Source organism: Anomaloglossus baeobatrachus, unplaced genomic scaffold (genome assembly GCF_048569485.1).
Source record: "Anomaloglossus baeobatrachus isolate aAnoBae1 unplaced genomic scaffold, aAnoBae1.hap1 Scaffold_167, whole genome shotgun sequence".
Taxonomy (NCBI): domain Eukaryota; kingdom Metazoa; phylum Chordata; class Amphibia; order Anura; family Aromobatidae; genus Anomaloglossus; species Anomaloglossus baeobatrachus.
The window spans coordinates 309,797-328,312 of NW_027441937.1; positions in this window are offsets into that span (position 1 = coordinate 309,797).

Sequence of the window (18,516 nt, forward strand, 5' to 3'; positions counted from 1 at the left end):
AGTCTGACACTATCAGGACTGTTTTAGACTGTGTACACCAGCCCCAGATATGATGAAGGCTGGTATACGGTCACCACTAGGAATGGCTATATACCCTGCCTGCCTGCCTGCCTGCCTGCCTGTATACTGCTACAATAGTCCTGACAAGGACTCTTTTGGTCACTAGCCTGTATTCCAACCTGGCTATACCCTGCCTGTATACAGCAACAATAGTCCTGAGAAGGACTCTGCTACTGTACTCCGACCTGGCTATACCCTGCCTGCCTGTATACAACTAGAATAGTCCTGAGAAGGACTTTTGGTCACACTGTTTGCAGCCCTGCTACGGAAATAGCTATAAAGGGCCGCAAACCTTTCCCTGAAGCAGCGACCCTCTCCCTGCACTGACTGTCTGGATAGCTGTGAGCAGAGCACAGCGCGCCCGCCGGTATAAAGGCTCGGTCACGCTGTGCAGGCCGGCCAATCACTGCAATTCCACAACTAACAGGGCTGTGGCATTGCAGTGGTCTGCCAGCCAATCCCTGCATGAGGGCTGGCTCTCAAAAGAGCGCCAACATGCAGGGATGAAGACCACGAGTACAGCACGAGTATCGCGAGATTACTCAGTCCCCGTCGAGTAGACCGAGTACAGTGATACTCGTGCGAGTACCGAGTAGTAACAAGCATGCTCGCTCATCACTATTTATTAGTAAAATGGCTTACACTCCCCTTTTTTCCACTTTTTTCTTCACTACTTTTATAAAGAAATTTTTCCTTTCTTTATTCTTAATGCAATTTTATATAGCAACACCACCATTTTTTGCCACGAACATAATTTTTCTTGTCCGTCATCCCGTTCACCCTTACAGGGTTGTGGACAGATGCACTTGTCACTACACTTCTAAGACTCAATACAGGGTCTGGAGCTCAATGCTCCCTTTTTGTTTTTTTTTTCTTCTTTTTTTTCTTTTTTTCATTTTGTCCTTCTTCTTCTTCTTTTTCTGATTTTTGTCTCAAAAAGCTGATGAAATTTGAAACACTATACCCCAGTGATTTTATAAATGTTTCTCAATATATCACTTGAGAACTTTTATGGCCGGTATTGTAACAGTTGACCATCCCGGCAGTATTTGAAATACAGCAGTCAGTCCTCTGACGTAGCTCCATATGTGTATATATAGAGGTTCTTCCTCCTTTGATTGCATACTGTTCTTTTTTTGCCCTGATGAAGGAGACAGTGATCTCTGAAACACATTGACCGGAAAAAAGAATAAAGAGATGAAATAATTAACATCAGTTTCCTTTGGTGACAGCGCGGCACGCACCCGATTTTCCTCCTATACGTTATTGCTCTTCTACTAGGGGCTGCGGCTGTCGCCATTTGTAACGTGCATTTAGGGGTTGTGACTGGCACAACCTTAATAGGTGAGTGCAACTACTATTAATTATTTGTTACCTTACCAGGTAAGACCCTAATTTGTGCGTCTGCTCCAGAGTTATTTCCCTGATTATTAATATCTGACAGGCAGTGATTGATCCTGCATTCTCACCTTCCTCTCTGTTGCACATTCTTATTGTTCCTATATGCTCTCTATTTCCATCAGACTTTTTTTGTCCTTCGGTGGGGCTCTAACATATGTGCACCATTTATTATTTATTTTTATGGATTCCTTTCTTTTTTCATGCTAGCGTTCATTATGCAGTAGTCATTCATGATATATCTTATATTTGTGAATCCATTAGGGCTCTATATGTCTGGTGCATCACATTGGGTCTTTTCAGTGCACAATAGGCACCTTTTTCTGTTATGCTCTGCTGCCACCTTATGGACATCCTATCAGTGATGCCAGAAAAAAATGGACATGTCTCCGTGCAGCAATCACGGACACGCGGGTACGCCGCACGGAGACACGTGCAGTGAAAAATCACTGATGTGTGAGCAGACCCATTCATTATAATGGATCTGCGTATCTCAGTGATTCTGTTATGTTTAAAAAAAAGCACAAACGTACCAGAATCACTGACGTGTGAAACAGGCCTTATAGTGTTTTGATTTATGTATGTATTATACAACTTCTGTGGATCTTGTATGAGTGACTTTTCTTCATTTTATTGGATTGTTTTAAAATATTGAAATAAAGTCACGCTTCCTATGCATCCTTTTGTATTCTGATTGGCTACTATAATACAGTTTTTAGGCACTGAGATCGATACCAGAGGCATGGTCTTCCGCTTACCAGAGGATAAGCTCAAAAGGCTAAGGGACATAATAGAAGGGTTTAGTGCTGTTAAGAAGGTGGCATTAAGATAAATGAAATATATCTTCTCGGTCTTCTCGTTTTCTTGCTGAGTTGTGCCAATGGACAGAGTTTTTTCTAGACATTTGCTATTGGAAACTCAGGGAACCAAAGCTCCTGGATAGAGTTGAGCGCGGTTCGTGGTTCGTGGTTCTCCAGTTCTAGGCTCGAGTGATTTTGGGGCATGTTCTAGATCGAACTAGAACTCGAGTTTTTTGCAAAAGCTCGATAGTTCTAGAAACGTTCGAGAACGGTTCTAGCAGCCAAAAAACAGCTAAATCATAGCTTGGTTTCTGCTGTAATAGTGTAAGTCACTCTGTGAATCAAACTATTATCACATTTCAGTGTATAGTGTGCGTGAACAGCGCCTTCAGATCACTGCTGTTTCTATAATGGCGATCGCCATTTTTTTTTTTTTTTTCTTGTCTTCCTTCCCTAAGTGCGCGCGTCTTGTGGGGCGGGCCAGCATGTCAGCCAATCACAGACACACACACAGCTAAGTTGACTTTGAGCCAGAGAAGCAACGGCATGTGTGATAGGATCTGCATGTCACATGTCCCTGCATTATAAAACCGGACATTTTCTTCACGGACGCCATTATCTGCCTTCTGCGTCTTTGGTGTCAGACATCACTGTCGCAGCTCCGTCCTCCTGAGTCCTATAGCCGATACAGCTGTATGCGCTGCATACACAGCGTTAGACAGCATAGGGAGAGCACTTTATAGCAGTTCTTTTAAGGACTCAAACCGGCAGGGTCAGAGAGCCATAGGTGACAGGTCCTGCAAACAGCAACAGCATCTGTGTAGCCAAGGTCAGGGATTTCCTCCCTGCATTTCACCATTAGGAGGGAATAGAAAGGCAGGCTTCCATTCCTCTACCCAGAGCACCACAATCCTGCCACTGTACCCTCCTATCCTCTGCACACTCCAACTCATTATAACTAAGCCATTATACTAGCAAACACTCAGTGTACCTAGTGGCATCCTATCTGTGGCTATTGGACTTTGCTATAGTCCCACTAGTGCAAAGACATTTGCAGAGCACGTCTGCCTGCATTGCACACTCCAACTTTTTTAAACTAAGCAATTTTACTAGCAAACACTCAGTGTACCTAGTGGCATCCTATACGTGGCTATTGGACTTTGCTATAGTCCCACTAGTGCCAAGACATTTGCAGAGCGCATCTGCCTGCGTTGCACACTCCAACTAATTTTAACTTAGCCATTATACTAGCAAACACTCAGTGTACCTAGTGGCATCCTATACGTGGCTATTGGACTTTGCTATAGTCCCACTAGTGCCAAGACATTTGCAGAGCGCATCTGCCTGCGTTGCACACTCCAACTAATTATAAGTAAGCCATTATACTAGCAAACACTCAGTGTACCTAGTGGCATCCTATCTGTGGCTATTGGACTTTGCTATAGTCCCACTAGTGCAAAGACATTTGCAGAGCACGTCTGCCTGCATTGCACACTCCAACTTTTTTAAACTAAGCAATTTTACTAGCAAACACTCAGTGTACCTAGTGGCATCCTATACGTGGCTATTGGACTTTGCTATAGTCCCACTAGTGCCAAGACATTTGCAGAGCGCATCTGCCTGCGTTGCACACTCCAACTAATTATAAGTAAGCCATTATACTAGCAAACACTCAGTGTACCTAGTGGCATCCTATCTGTGGCTATTGGACTTTGCTATAGTCCCACTAGTGCCAAGACATTTGCAGAGCGCATCTGCCTGCGTTGCACACTCCAACTAATTATAAGTAAGCCATTATACTAGCAAACACTCAGTGTACCTAGTGGCATCCTATACGTGGCTATTGGACCTTGCTATAGTCCCACTAGTGCCAAGACATTTGCAGAGCGCATCTGCCTGCGTTGCACACTCCAACTAATTATAAGTAAGCCATTATACTAGCAAACACTCAGTGTACCTAGTGGCATCCTATACGTGGCTATTGGACCTTGCTATAGTCCCACTAGTGCCAAGACATTTGCAGAGCGCATCTGCCTGCGTTGCACACTCCAACTAATTATAAGTAAGCCATTATTATAATTATTATTATTATTTATTATTATAGCGCCATTTATTCCATGGCGCTTTACAAGTGAAAGGGTATACGTACAACAATCATTAACAGTACATAACAGACTGGTACAGGAGGAGAGAGGACCCTGCCCGCGAGGGCTTACAGTCTACAGGGAATGGGTGATGGTACAATAGGTGAGGACAGAGCTGGTTGCGCAGTGGTCTACTGGACTGAGGGCTGTTGTAGGTTATAGGCTTGTTGGAAGAGGTGGGTCTTGAGGTTCCTCTTGAAGCTTTCCACGGTAGGGGAGAGTCTGATGTGCTGAGGTAGAGCATTCCAAAGTATGGGGGATGCACGGGAGAAATCTTGTACGCGATTGTGGGAAGAGAAGATAAGGGAGGAGCAGAGAAGGAGATCTTGTGAGGATCTGAGGTTGCGTGCAGGTAGGTACCGGGAGACTAGGTCACAGATGTAGGGAGGAGACAGGTTGTGCATGGCTTTGTATGTCATGGTTAGTGTTTTGAACTGGAGTCGTTGGGTGATGGGAAGCCAGTGAAGGGATTGGCAGAGTGGCGAGGCTGGGGAGTAGCGAGGGGAGAGGTGGATTAAGCGGGCCGCAGAGTTTAGGATAGATTGGAGGGGTGCAAGAGTGTTGGAAGGGAGGCCAGAGAGCAGGAGGTTGCAGTAGTCGAGGCGGGAGATGATGAGGGCATGCACTAATGTTTTTGCTGATTCTTGGTTAAGGAAAGCACGGATCCGGGAGATGTTTTTGAGTTGTAATCGGCATGAGGTGAAGAGGGCTTGGATGTGTGGCTTGAAGGATAGAGCAGAGTCGAGGGTCACTCCAAGGCAACGAGCTTGTGAGACTGGGGAGAGTAAGCAACCATCGAGTTTGATGGAAAGGCTTGTTGGAGGAGATGAGTGAGGAGGAGGAAAGACAATGAATTCTGTTTTGTCCATGTTAAGTTTTAGGAATCGCACAGAGAAGAAGGATGAAATAGCAGACAGACATTGTGGGATTCTGGTTAGTAGAGAGGTAATGTCAGGTCCATTATACTAGCAAACACTCAGTGTACCTAGTGGCATCCTATCTGTGGCTATTGGACTTTGCTATAGTCCCACTAGTGCCAAGACATTTGCAGAGCGCATCTGCCTGCGTTGCACACTCCAACTAATTATAAGTAAGCCATTATACTAGCAAACACTCAGTGTACCTAGTGGCATCCTATACGTGGCTATTGGACCTTGCTATAGTCCCACTAGTGCCAAGACATTTGCAGAGCGCATCTGCCTGCGTTGCACACTCCAACTAATTATAAGTAAGCCATTATACTAGCAAACACTCAGTGTACCTAGTGGCATCCTATACGTGGCTATTGGACCTTGCTATAGTCCCACTAGTGCCAAGACATTTGCAGAGCGCATCTGCCTGCGTTGCACACTCCAACTAATTATAAGTAAGCCATTATTATTATTATTATTATTATTTATTATTATAGCGCCATTTATTCCATGGCGCTTTACAAGTGAAAGGGTATACGTACAACAATCATTAACAGTACATAACAGACTGGTACAGGAGGAGAGAGGACCCTGCCCGCGAGGGCTTACAGTCTACAGGGAATGGGTGATGGTACAATAGGTGAGGACAGAGCTGGTTGCGCAGTGGTCTACTGGACTGAGGGCTGTTGTAGGTTATAGGCTTGTTGGAAGAGGTGGGTCTTGAGGTTCCTCTTGAAGCTTTCCACGGTAGGGGAGAGTCTGATGTGCTGAGGTAGAGCATTCCAAAGTATGGGGGATGCACGGGAGAAATCTTGTACGCGATTGTGGGAAGAGGAGATAAGGGAGGAGCAGAGAAGGAGATCTTGTGAGGATCTGAGGTTGCGTGCAGGTAGGTACCGGGAGACTAGGTCACAGATGTAGGGAGGAGACAGGTTGTGCATGGCTTTGTATGTCATGGTTAGTGTTTTGAACTGGAGTCGTTGGGTGATGGGAAGCCAGTGAAGGGATTGGCAGAGTGGCGAGGCTGGGGAGTAGCGAGGGGAGAGGTGGATTAAGCGGGCCGCAGAGTTTAGGATAGATTGGAGGGGTGCAAGAGTGTTGGAAGGGAGGCCAGAGAGCAGGAGGTTGCAGTAGTCGAGGCGGGAGATGATGAGGGCATGCACTAATGTTTTTGCTGATTCTTGGTTAAGGAAAGCACGGATCCGGGAGATGTTTTTGAGTTGTAATCGGCATGAGGTGAAGAGGGCTTGGATGTGTGGCTTGAAGGATAGAGCAGAGTCGAGGGTCACTCCAAGGCAACGAGCTTGTGAGACTGGGGAGAGTAAGCAACCATCGAGTTTGATGGAAAGGCTTGTTGGAGGAGATGAGTGAGGAGGAGGAAAGACAATGAATTCTGTTTTGTCCATGTTAAGTTTTAGGAATCGCACAGAGAAGAAGGATGAAATAGCAGACAGACATTGTGGGATTCTGGTTAGTAGAGAGGTAATGTCAGGTCCATTATACTAGCAAACACTCAGTGTACCTAGTGGCATCCTATCTGTGGCTATTGGACTTTGCTATAGTCCCACTAGTGCCAAGACATTTGCAGAGCGCATCTGCCTGCGTTGCACACTCCAACTAATTATAAGTAAGCCATTATACTAGCAAACACTCAGTGTACCTAGTGGCATCCTATACGTGGCTATTGGACCTTGCTATAGTCCCACTAGTGCCAAGACATTTGCAGAGCGCATCTGCCTGCGTTGCACACTCCAACTAATTATAAGTAAGCCATTATACTAGCAAACACTCAGTGTACCTAGTGGCATCCTATACGTGGCTATTGGACTTTGCTATAGTCCCACTAGTGCAAAGACATTTGCAGAGCACGTCTGCCTGCATTGCACACTCCAACTTTTTTAAACTAAGCAATTTTACTAGCAAACACTCAGTGTACCTAGTGGCATCCTATACGTGGCTATTGGACTTTGCTATAGTCCCACTAGTGCCAAGACATTTGCAGAGCGCATCTGCCTGCGTTGCACACTCCAACTAATTTTAACTTAACCATTATACTAGAAAACACTCAGTGTACCTAGTGGCATCCTATACGTGGCTATTGGACTTTGCTATAGTCCCACTAGTGCCAAGACATTTGCAGAGCGCATCTGCCTGCGTTGCACACTCCAACTAATTATAAGTAAGCCATTATACTAGCAAACACTCAGTGTACCTAGTGGCATCCTATACGTGGCTATTGGACCTTGCTATAGTCCCACTAGTGCCAAGACATTTGCAGAGCGCATCTGCCTGCGTTGCACACTCCAACTAATTATAAGTAAGCCATTATACTAGCAAACACTCAGTGTACCTAGTGGCATCCTATACGTGGCTATTGGACTTTGCTATAGTCCCACTAGTGCCAAGACATTTGCAGAGCGCATCTGCCTGCGTTGCAAACTCCAACTAATTATAAGTAAGCCATTATACTAGCAAACACTCAGTGTACCTAGTGGCATCCTATACGTGGCTATTGGACCTTGCTATAGTCCCACTAGTGCCAAGACATTTGCAGAGCGCATCTGCCTGCGTTGCACACTCCAACTAATTATAAGTAAGCCATTATACTAGCAAACACTCAGTGTACCTAGTGGCATCCTATCTGTGGCTATTGGACTTTGCTATAGTCCCACTAGTGCCAAGACATTTGCAGAGCGCATCTGCCTGCGTTGCACACTCCAGCTAATTATAAGTAAGCCATTATACTAGCAAACACTCAGTGTACCTAGTGGCATCCTATACGTGGCTATTGGACTTTGCTATAGTCCCACTAGTGCCAAGACATTTGCAGAGCGCATCTGCCTGCGTTGCACACTCCAACTAATTATAAGTAAGCCATTATACTAGCAAACACTCAGTGTACCTAGTGGCATCCTATACGTGGCTATTGGACTTTGCTATAGTCCCACTAGTGCCAAGACATTTGCAGAGCGCATCTGCCTGCGTTGCACACTCCAACTAATTTTAACTTAGCCATTATACTAGCAAACACTCAGTGTACCTAGTGGCATCCTATACGTGGCTATTGGACTTTGCTATAGTCCCACTAGTGCCAAGACATTTGCAGAGCGCATCTGCCTGCGTTGCACACTCCAACTAATTATAAGTAAGCCATTATACTAGCAAACACTCAGTGTACCTAGTGGCATCCTATACGTGGCTATTGGACTTTGCTATAGTCCCACTAGTGCAAAGACATTTGTCGAGCACGTCTGCCTGCATTGCACACTCCAACTTTTTTAAACTAAGCAATTTTACTAGCAAACACTCAGTGTACCTAGTGGCATCCTATACGTGGCTATTGGACTTTGCTATAGTCCCACTAGTGCCAAGACATTTGCAGAGCGCATCTGCCTGCGTTGCACACTCCAACTAATTTTAACTTAACCATTATACTAGCAAACACTCAGTGTACCTAGTGGCATCCTATACGTGGCTATTGGACTTTGCTATAGTCCCACTAGTGCCAAGACATTTGCAGAGCGCATCTGCCTGCGTTGCACACTCCAACTAATTATAAGTAAGCCATTATACTAGCAAACACTCAGTGTACCTAGTGGCATCCTATACGTGGCTATTGGACCTTGCTATAGTCCCACTAGTGCCAAGACATTTGCAGAGCGCATCTGCCTGCGTTGCACACTCCAACTAATTATAAGTAAGCCATTATACTAGCAAACACTCAGTGTACCTAGTGGCATCCTATACGTGGCTATTGGACTTTGCTATAGTCCCACTAGTGCCAAGACATTTGCAGAGCGCATCTGCCTGCGTTGCACACTCCAACTAATTATAAGTAAGCCATTATACTAGCAAACACTCAGTGTACCTAGTGGCATCCTATACGTGGCTATTGGACCTTGCTATAGTCCCACTAGTGCCAAGACATTTGCAGAGCGCATCTGCCTGCGTTGCACACTCCAACTAATTATAAGTAAGCCATTATACTAGCAAACACTCAGTGTACCTAGTGGCATCCTATCTGTGGCTATTGGACTTTGCTATAGTCCCACTAGTGCCAAGACATTTGCAGAGCGCATCTGCCTGCGTTGCACACTCCAACTAATTATAAGTAAGCCATTATACTAGCAAACACTCAGTGTACCTAGTGGCATCCTATACGTGGCTATTGGACTTTGCTATAGTCCCACTAGTGCCAAGACATTTGCAGAGCGCATCTGCCTGCGTTGCACACTCCAACTAATTATAAGTAAGCCATTATACTAGCAAACACTCAGTGTACCTAGTGGCATCCTATACGTGGCTATTGGACTTTGCTATAGTCCCACTAGTGCCAAGACATTTGCAGAGCGCATCTGCCTGCGTTGCACACTCCAACTAATTTTAACTTAGCCATTATACTAGCAAACACTCAGTGTACCTAGTGGCATCCTATACGTGGCTATTGGACTTTGCTATAGTCCCACTAGTGCCAAGACATTTGCAGAGCGCATCTGCCTGCGTTGCACACTCCAACTAATTATAAGTAAGCCATTATACTAGCAAACACTCAGTGTACCTAGTGGCATCCTATACGTGGCTATTGGACTTTGCTATAGTCCCACTAGTGCCAAGACATTTGCAGAGCGCATCTGCCTGCGTTGCACACTCCAACTAATTTTAACTTAGCCATTATACTAGCAAACACTCAGTGTACCTAGTGGCATCCTATACGTGGCTATTGGACTTTGCTATAGTCCCACTAGTGCAAAGACATTTGCAGAGCACGTCTGCCTGAATTGCACACTCCAACTTTTTTAAACTAAGCAATTTTACTAGCAAACACTCAGTGTACCTAGTGGCATCCTATACGTGGCTATTGGACTTTGCTATAGTCCCACTAGTGCCAAGACATTTGCAGAGCGCATCTGCCTGCGTTGCACACTCCAACTAATTATAAGTAAGCCATTATACTAGCAAACACTCAGTGTACCTAGTGGCATCCTATCTGTGGCTATTGGACTTTGCTATAGTCCCACTAGTGCCAAGACATTTGCAGAGCGCATCTGCCTGCGTTGCACACTCCAACTAATTATAAGTAAGCCATTATACTAGCAAACACTCAGTGTACCTAGTGGCATCCTATACGTGGCTATTGGACCTTGCTATAGTCCCACTAGTGCCAAGACATTTGCAGAGCGCATCTGCCTGCGTTGCACACTCCAACTAATTATAAGTAAGCCATTATACTAGCAAACACTCAGTGTACCTAGTGGCATCCTATACGTGGCTATTGGACCTTGCTATAGTCCCACTAGTGCCAAGACATTTGCAGAGCGCATCTGCCTGCGTTGCACACTCCAACTAATTATAAGTAAGCCATTATTATTATTATTATTATTTATTATTATAGCGCCATTTATTCCATGGCGCTTTACAAGTGAAAGGGTATACGTACAACAATCATTAACAGTACATAACAGACTGGTACAGGAGGAGAGAGGACCCTGCCCGCGAGGGCTTACAGTCTACAGGGAATGGGTGATGGTACAATAGGTGAGGACAGAGCTGGTTGCGCAGTGGTCTACTGGACTGAGGGCTGTTGTAGGTTATAGGCTTGTTGGAAGAGGTGGGTCTTGAGGTTCCTCTTGAAGCTTTCCACGGTAGGGGAGAGTCTGATGTGCTGAGGTAGAGCATTCCAAAGTATGGGGGATGCACGGGAGAAATCTTGTACGCGATTGTGGGAAGAGGAGATAAGGGAGGAGCAGAGAAGGAGATCTTGTGAGGATCTGAGGTTGCGTGCAGGTAGGTACCGGGAGACTAGGTCACAGATGTAGGGAGGAGACAGGTTGTGCATGGCTTTGTATGTCATAGTTAGTGTTTTGAACTGGAGTCGTTGGGTGATGGGAAGCCAGTGAAGGGATTGGCAGAGTGGCGAGGCTGGGGAGTAGCGAGGGGAGAGGTGGATTAAGCGGGCCGCAGAGTTTAGGATAGATTGGAGGGGTGCAAGAGTGTTGGAAGGGAGGCCAGAGAGCAGGAGGTTGCAGTAGTCGAGGCGGGAGATGATGAGGGCATGCACTAATGTTTTTGATGATTCTTGGTTAAGGAAAGCACGGATCCGGGAGATGTTTTTGAGTTGTAATCGGCATGAGGTGAAGAGGGCTTGGATGTGTGGCTTGAAGGATAGAGCAGAGTCGAGGGTCACTCCAAGGCAACGAGCTTGTGAGACTGGGGAGAGTAAGCAACCATCGAGTTTGATGGAAAGGCTTGTTGGAGGAGATGAGTGAGGAGGAGGAAAGACAATGAATTCTGTTTTGTCCATGTTAAGTTTTAGGAATCGCACAGAGAAGAAGGATGAAATAGCAGACAGACATTGTGGGATTCTGGTTAGTAGAGAGGTAATGTCAGGTCCATTATACTAGCAAACACTCAGTGTACCTAGTGGCATCCTATCTGTGGCTATTGGACTTTGCTATAGTCCCACTAGTGCCAAGACATTTGCAGAGCGCATCTGCCTGCGTTGCACACTCCAACTAATTATAAGTAAGCCATTATACTAGCAAACACTCAGTGTACCTAGTGGCATCCTATACGTGGCTATTGGACCTTGCTATAGTCCCACTAGTGCCAAGACATTTGCAGAGCGCATCTGCCTGCGTTGCACACTCCAACTAATTATAAGTAAGCCATTATACTAGCAAACACTCAGTGTACCTAGTGGCATCCTATACGTGGCTATTGGACTTTGCTATAGTCCCACTAGTGCAAAGACATTTGCAGAGCACGTCTGCCTGCATTGCACACTCCAACTTTTTTAAACTAAGCAATTATACTAGCAAACACTCAGTGTACCTAGTGGCATTCTATACGTGGCTATTGGACTTTGCTATAGTCCCACTAGTGCCAAGACATTTGCAGAGCGCATCTGCCTGCGTTGCACACTCCAACTAATTATAAGTAAGCCATTATACTAGCAAACACTCAGTGTACCTAGTGGCATCCTATACGTGGCTATTGGACATTGCTATAGTCCCACTAGTGCCAAGACATTTGCAGAGCGCATCTGCCTGCGTTGCACACTCCAACTAATTATAAGTAAGCCATTATACTAGCAAACACTCAGTGTACCTAGTGGCATCCTATACGTGGCTATTGGACTTTGCTATAGTCCCACTAGTGCCAAGACATTTGCAGAGCGCATCTGCCTGCGTTGCACACTCCAACTAATTATAAGTAAGCCATTATACTAGCAAACACTCAGTGTACCTAGTGGCATCCTATACGTGGCTATTGGACTTTGCTATAGTCCCACTAGTGCCAAGACATTTGCAGAGCGCATCTGCCTGCGTTGCACACTCCAACTAATTTTAACTTAGCCATTATACTAGCAAACACTCAGTGTACCTAGTGGCATCCTATACGTGGCTATTGGACTTTGCTATAGTCCCACTAGTGCCAAGACATTTGCAGAGCGCATCTGCCTGCGTTGCACACTCCAACTAATTATAAGTAAGCCATTATACTAGCAAACACTCAGTGTACCTAGTGGCATCCTATACGTGGCTATTGGACTTTGCTATAGTCCCACTAGTGCCAAGACATTTGCAGAGCGCATCTGCCTGCGTTGCACACTCCAACTAATTTTAACTTAGCCATTATACTAGCAAACACTCAGTGTACCTAGTGGCATCCTATACGTGGCTATTGGACTTTGCTATAGTCCCACTAGTGCCAAGACATTTGCAGAGCGCATCTGCCTGCGTTGCACACTCCAACTCATTATAACTAAGTTGCATTGTCAGGGATATTTATTCTTTATTATTCTGCTGTTAATAAAGCTAGACCACCACTGCAATCTTCACCACCTCTCAATTTTTACTACCACATTTTCAGTCCACAATCTTGTCGCAATCAACATGAGTAGCAAAATGACAGATGCTGGTGGAAAGGGGAAGAGGCGTGGTGGAAAAGGCAAAAAAGGTTTTGTCTGTGGGGAAAGTGCAGCAGCACTGAATACACGTTCAGAGACAACGCTGGCAGCTGGACACGACAAAATCTCCAAGGCGTAACTGGAGAGCTCTGGCCATTTTTCTAGGTTTGAAGCCCAAAAGGAGCAAGGCTCCAGTTGCACAGCCATGGCATCGATGTTCATTTGGAGATACTCCTGTATCATCCTCTCCAGCCGTTGAGTATGTGTCAGACTTGTTGTCTCTGGTGGCCTTGCAAAAGAGGGTCTAAAAAAATTATGAAAAGATTCCATAAAATTGCTGTTACCGGCACCAGATACGGTCCTACTGGTACGGGTAGACTGTTGAAGATGACGAGACCGTCCCATGTTTGTCAAGTTACAACTGGGAGATTCCCTACCTGCACGGTTGTTTGGTGGAAAAGCCGAGCTAAGATCGAGTAACAGCTTCTGCTGATACTCCTGCATACGTGCGTCCCTTTCTATGGCTGGAATTATGTCACAAAATTTGGACTTGTACCGGGGATCTAATAGTGTGGCAATCCAGTAGTCATCATCACTTCTAATTTTGACAATACGACTGTCATGTTGGAGGTAGTGCAACAAAAAGGCACTCATGTGTCTTGCGCAGCCATGCGGACCAAGTCCACGCTGTGTTTGTGGCATAGAGGTGCTACCCGTTCTTTCTTCCTCTGACATCTCCCCCCAACCTCTTTCAACTGAAATTTGACCAAGGTCTCCCTCATCCGCTGAGTCTTCCATGTCCATGGACAGTTCGTCCTCCATTTCTTCATGTTCTCCTGCACCTTGCTCAACATTTCGCCTGCTACTATGCGCCCTTGTCGATCCCTGTTCGCCATGGTCCCATGCCTGCTGCGTTGGTGATGATGAACGTCTGGACCTTGGTGATGTTGTTGTCCCTTGCGCATATGAATCCTCCTGTAGTTCCTCCCCTTCATGTTGTCCCACCCCCTGACTCCGAATAGTGTTTAGCGTGTGCTCCAGCATGTAAATGACTGGAATCGTCATGCTGATAATGGCATTGTCAGAGCTAAACATATTCGTCGCCATGTCGAAACTGTGCAGAAGGGTGCATAGGTCCTTGATCTGAGACCACTCCATCAGGGTGATCTGCCCCACCTCTGCATCTCGTTGGCCCAGGCTATACGTCATGACGTATTGCACCAGGGCTCTGCGGTGCTGCCACAGTCGCTGTAACATGTGGAGAGTTGAATTCCAGCGTGTCGCCACATCGCATTTCAGGCGATGAACCGGCAGGCCGAAAGACTTCTGGAGCGATGCAAGTCGCTCTGCTGCGGCGCTTGAACGGCGGAAGTGAGCTGACAGTTTTCGTGCCCTGTTCAGAAGGCCATCTAGGCCGGGATAGTGTGTTAAAAATTGCTGGACGACAAGGTTCAACACGTGAGCCATACAAGGTACGTGTGTCACAATGCCCAAGCGAAGTGCCGCACCCAGGTTTGCAGCATTGTCGCACACGGCCTTACCAGGCTGCAGGTTGAGTGGAGACAACCATTTATTAAACTCGGACCGCAGAGCTGACCACAACTCCTCAGCTGTGTGACTCTTATTCCCAAGACATGTCAAGCTAAAGACCGCCTGATGCCGTTACGCTCTGCTGCCAGCATAGTAATGAGGCGTGCGTGATTCCTTCTGCGCAGTGAGAACGCTGGTGGCCTGACCAGGCAGGCTTGGGGCGGAGGTGGAGGACCCAGATGAGGTGGAGGATGCAGAAGCTGTGGCGGAACTTGGACAGACAGAGGATTGACACACAAGTCGTGGGGACGGCAAGACTTGTGCAGCAGACCCTTCACCATCTATCACCATAGTTACCCAGTGCCCAGTCAGCGACATGTAACGTCCCTGTCCATGCTTACTGGTCCAAGTATCGGTGGTGAAATGCACCCGTTCACACACAGAGTTTCTCAAGGAAGCGGTGATGTTGTGTGCGACATGCTGGTGTAGCACGGGCACACCTTTCTTAGAGAAGTAGTGGCGACTAGGCATCTGGTACTGGGGCACAGCGACAGACATAAGGTCTCTAAAATCCTGTGTGTCCACTAGGCGGAAAGGCAGCATTTCGGTAGCCAACAGCTTACAGAGGGATAGAGTCAACCTCTTAGCTTTGTCATGGGTCGGAGGAAGTGGCCTTTTATTTGACCACATCTGAGGGACAGAGATATGGCTGCTGTGTGTAGACGGTGTTGAGTAGGGTGTCCCTGGAAAAATGCAGGTTTGTGAGGAAAGTGCAGGCGGAGACATGATGTTGCCTTCATCCAACGTTGGTGCTATCGATGTCTGAGAGAGCTGTACACACTCACTTGTTTCCCCTTCCAAACCAACTGACGACCTTACAAGCAAACTGCCTGTTGCGGTTACAGTGGTGGAAGTTTGGCGTGGAAAAACAGGTGTGACAGCTGTCCCCACAGTCCTAGAAGATGAAGAGCGCGCGGATGCACTGGAAGGGGCGGGCGGTGGATGGTTCGCTCTTGCAGCATTGCAGCACAGTGAGCTTCCCACCGGGACCTATGATATTTATTCATGTGACGATTCATGGAAGAAGTTGTCAAACTGCTGAGGTTTTGACCTCTACTAAGAGAATCATGACAAATTTTACATATCACATGATTTGGGCGATCTTTTTCTATGTCAAAAAAGGACCAGGCTAGGCAAGGCTTAGAGGCCATGCGACCTGTTGATCCACCCCGAATAATGCTCATAGGCAGAGTGGTGGCTGAGGATGCAGTTGTAGACGTGCTACCAGTGCTCCGACTCTGTCCAGGAAGGCGCAAGGTAACTTCGTCGTCGGTTGCATCCTCCTCCACCGCCTCTGTTGACCTCCTCGAGTGCCTGACTGGGGGTTGACAGTAGGTGTGATCTAGAACTTCATCATCAATTTTTTGTGTTTGCACTCCCCTCCCCCTCAGACCGAGCCTCTTCTTGCCCTGACCGAATATTTAAGTTGTCATCCCAATCGGGTATCTGCGTCTCATCTTCATCAGTATGTTCCTCATTGTCTATAACCACAGGTGTTACAGTTTGTGACAAAGGGTCAACATTATGCTCAGAAACTTGGTCCTCACGGCCTGAATCAGAGTCACAAAGGTTCTGGGCATCACTGCAGACCATTTCCTGTTCTGTACTCACTGTAGCTTGGGAGCAGACCTCTGATTCCCAGGCTATAGTGTGACTGAACAGCTCTGCAGACTCAGCCATCTCAGTTCCACCATACTGTGCAGGGCTGATGGAGACTTCAGAGCTGGGAGAAATCAAGTGTGATTGGGATGACAACTCAGAGGACTGGTGTTTTTTGGATGCGGTACTTGAAGTGGCTGAGAGGGCACTTGTTGGACCACTTGAGATCCATTCAAGCATTTTCCTTTTTTGCCCATCATCTACCTTTCTTCCTGTTGTTCGTGTCCGTAAAAAAGGGAGCACATCGGATTGTCCACGGTAAGTAGTAGACATCTTACTTTTGCTGGTAGATGGTCTATCTTCAGCAGATGATAATGGAGCTTTGCCACTTTCCCCACAGACAAAACCTTTTTTGCCTTTTCCACCACGCCTCTTCCCCTTTCCACCAGCATCTGTCATTTTGCCACTCATGTTGATTGCGACAAGATTGTGGACTGAAAATGTGGTAGTAAAAATTGAGAGGTGGTGAAGATTGCAGTGGTGGTCTAGCTTTATTAACAGCAGAATAATAAAGAATAAATATCCCTGACAATGCAACTTAGTTATAATGAGTTGGAGTGTGCAACGCAGGCAGATGCGCTCTGCAAATGTCTTGGCACTAGTGGGACTATAGCAAAGTCCAATAGCCACGTATAGGATGCCACTAGGTACACTGAGTGTTTGCTAGTATAATGGCTAAGTTAAAATTAGTTGGAGTGTGCAACGCAGGCAGATGCGCTCTGCAAATGTCTTGGCACTAGTGGGACTATAGCAAAGTCCAATAGCCACGTATAGGATGCCACTAGGTACACTGAGTGTTTGCTAGTATAATGGCTTACTTATAATTAGTTGGAGTGTGCAACGCAGGCAGATGCGCTCTGCAAATGTCTTGGCACTAGTGGGACTATAGCAAAGTCCAATAGCCACGTATAGGATGCCACTAGGTACACTGAGTGTTTGCTAGTATAATGGCTAAGTTAAAATTAGTTGGAGTGTGCAACGCAGGCAGATGCGCTCTGCAAATGTCTTGGCACTAGTGGGACTATAGCAAAGTCCAATAGCCACGTATAGGATGCCACTAGGTACACTGAGTGTTTGCTAGTATAATGGCTTACTTATAATTAGTTGGAGTGTGCAACGCAGGCAGATGCGCTCTGCAAATGTCTTGGCACTAGTGGGACTATAGCAAAGTCCAATAGCCACGTATAGGATGCCACTAGGTACACTGAGTGTTTGCTAGTATAATGGCTTACTTATAATTAGTTGGAGTGTGCAACGCAGGCAGATGCGCTCTGCAAATGTCTTGGCACTAGTGGGACTATAGCAAAGTCCAATAGCCACAGATAGGATGCCACTAGGTACACTGAGTATTTGCTAGTATAATGGCTTACTTATAATTAGTTGGAGTGTGCAACGCAGGCAGATGCGCTCTGCAAATGTCTTGGCACTAGTGGGACTATAGCAAGGTCCAATAGCCACGTATAGGATGCCACTAGGTACACTGAGTGTTTGCTAGTATAATGGCTTACTTATAATTAGTTGGAGTGTGCAACGCAGGCAGATGCGCTCTGCAAATGTCTTGGCACTAGTGGGACTATAGCAAAGTCCAATAGCCACGTATAGGATGCCACTAGGTACACTGAATGTTTGCTAGTATAATGGCTTACTTATAATTAGTTGGAGTGTGCAACGCAGGCAGATGCGCTCTGCAAATGTCTTGGCACTAGTGGGACTATAGCAAGGTCCAATAGCCACGTATAGGATGCCACTAGGTACACTGAGTGTTTGCTAGTATAATGGCTTACTTATAATTAGTTGGAGTGTGCAACGCAGGCAGATGCGCTCTGCAAATGTCTTGGCACTAGTGGGACTATAGCAAAGTCCAATAGCCACGTATAGGATGCCACTAGGTACACTGAGTGTTTGCTAGTATAATGGCTAAGTTAAAATTAGTTGGAGTGTGCAACGCAGGCAGATGCGCTCTGCAAATGTCTTGGCACTAGTGGGACTATAGCAAAGTCCAATAGCCACGTATAGGATGCCACTAGGTACACTGAGTGTTTGCT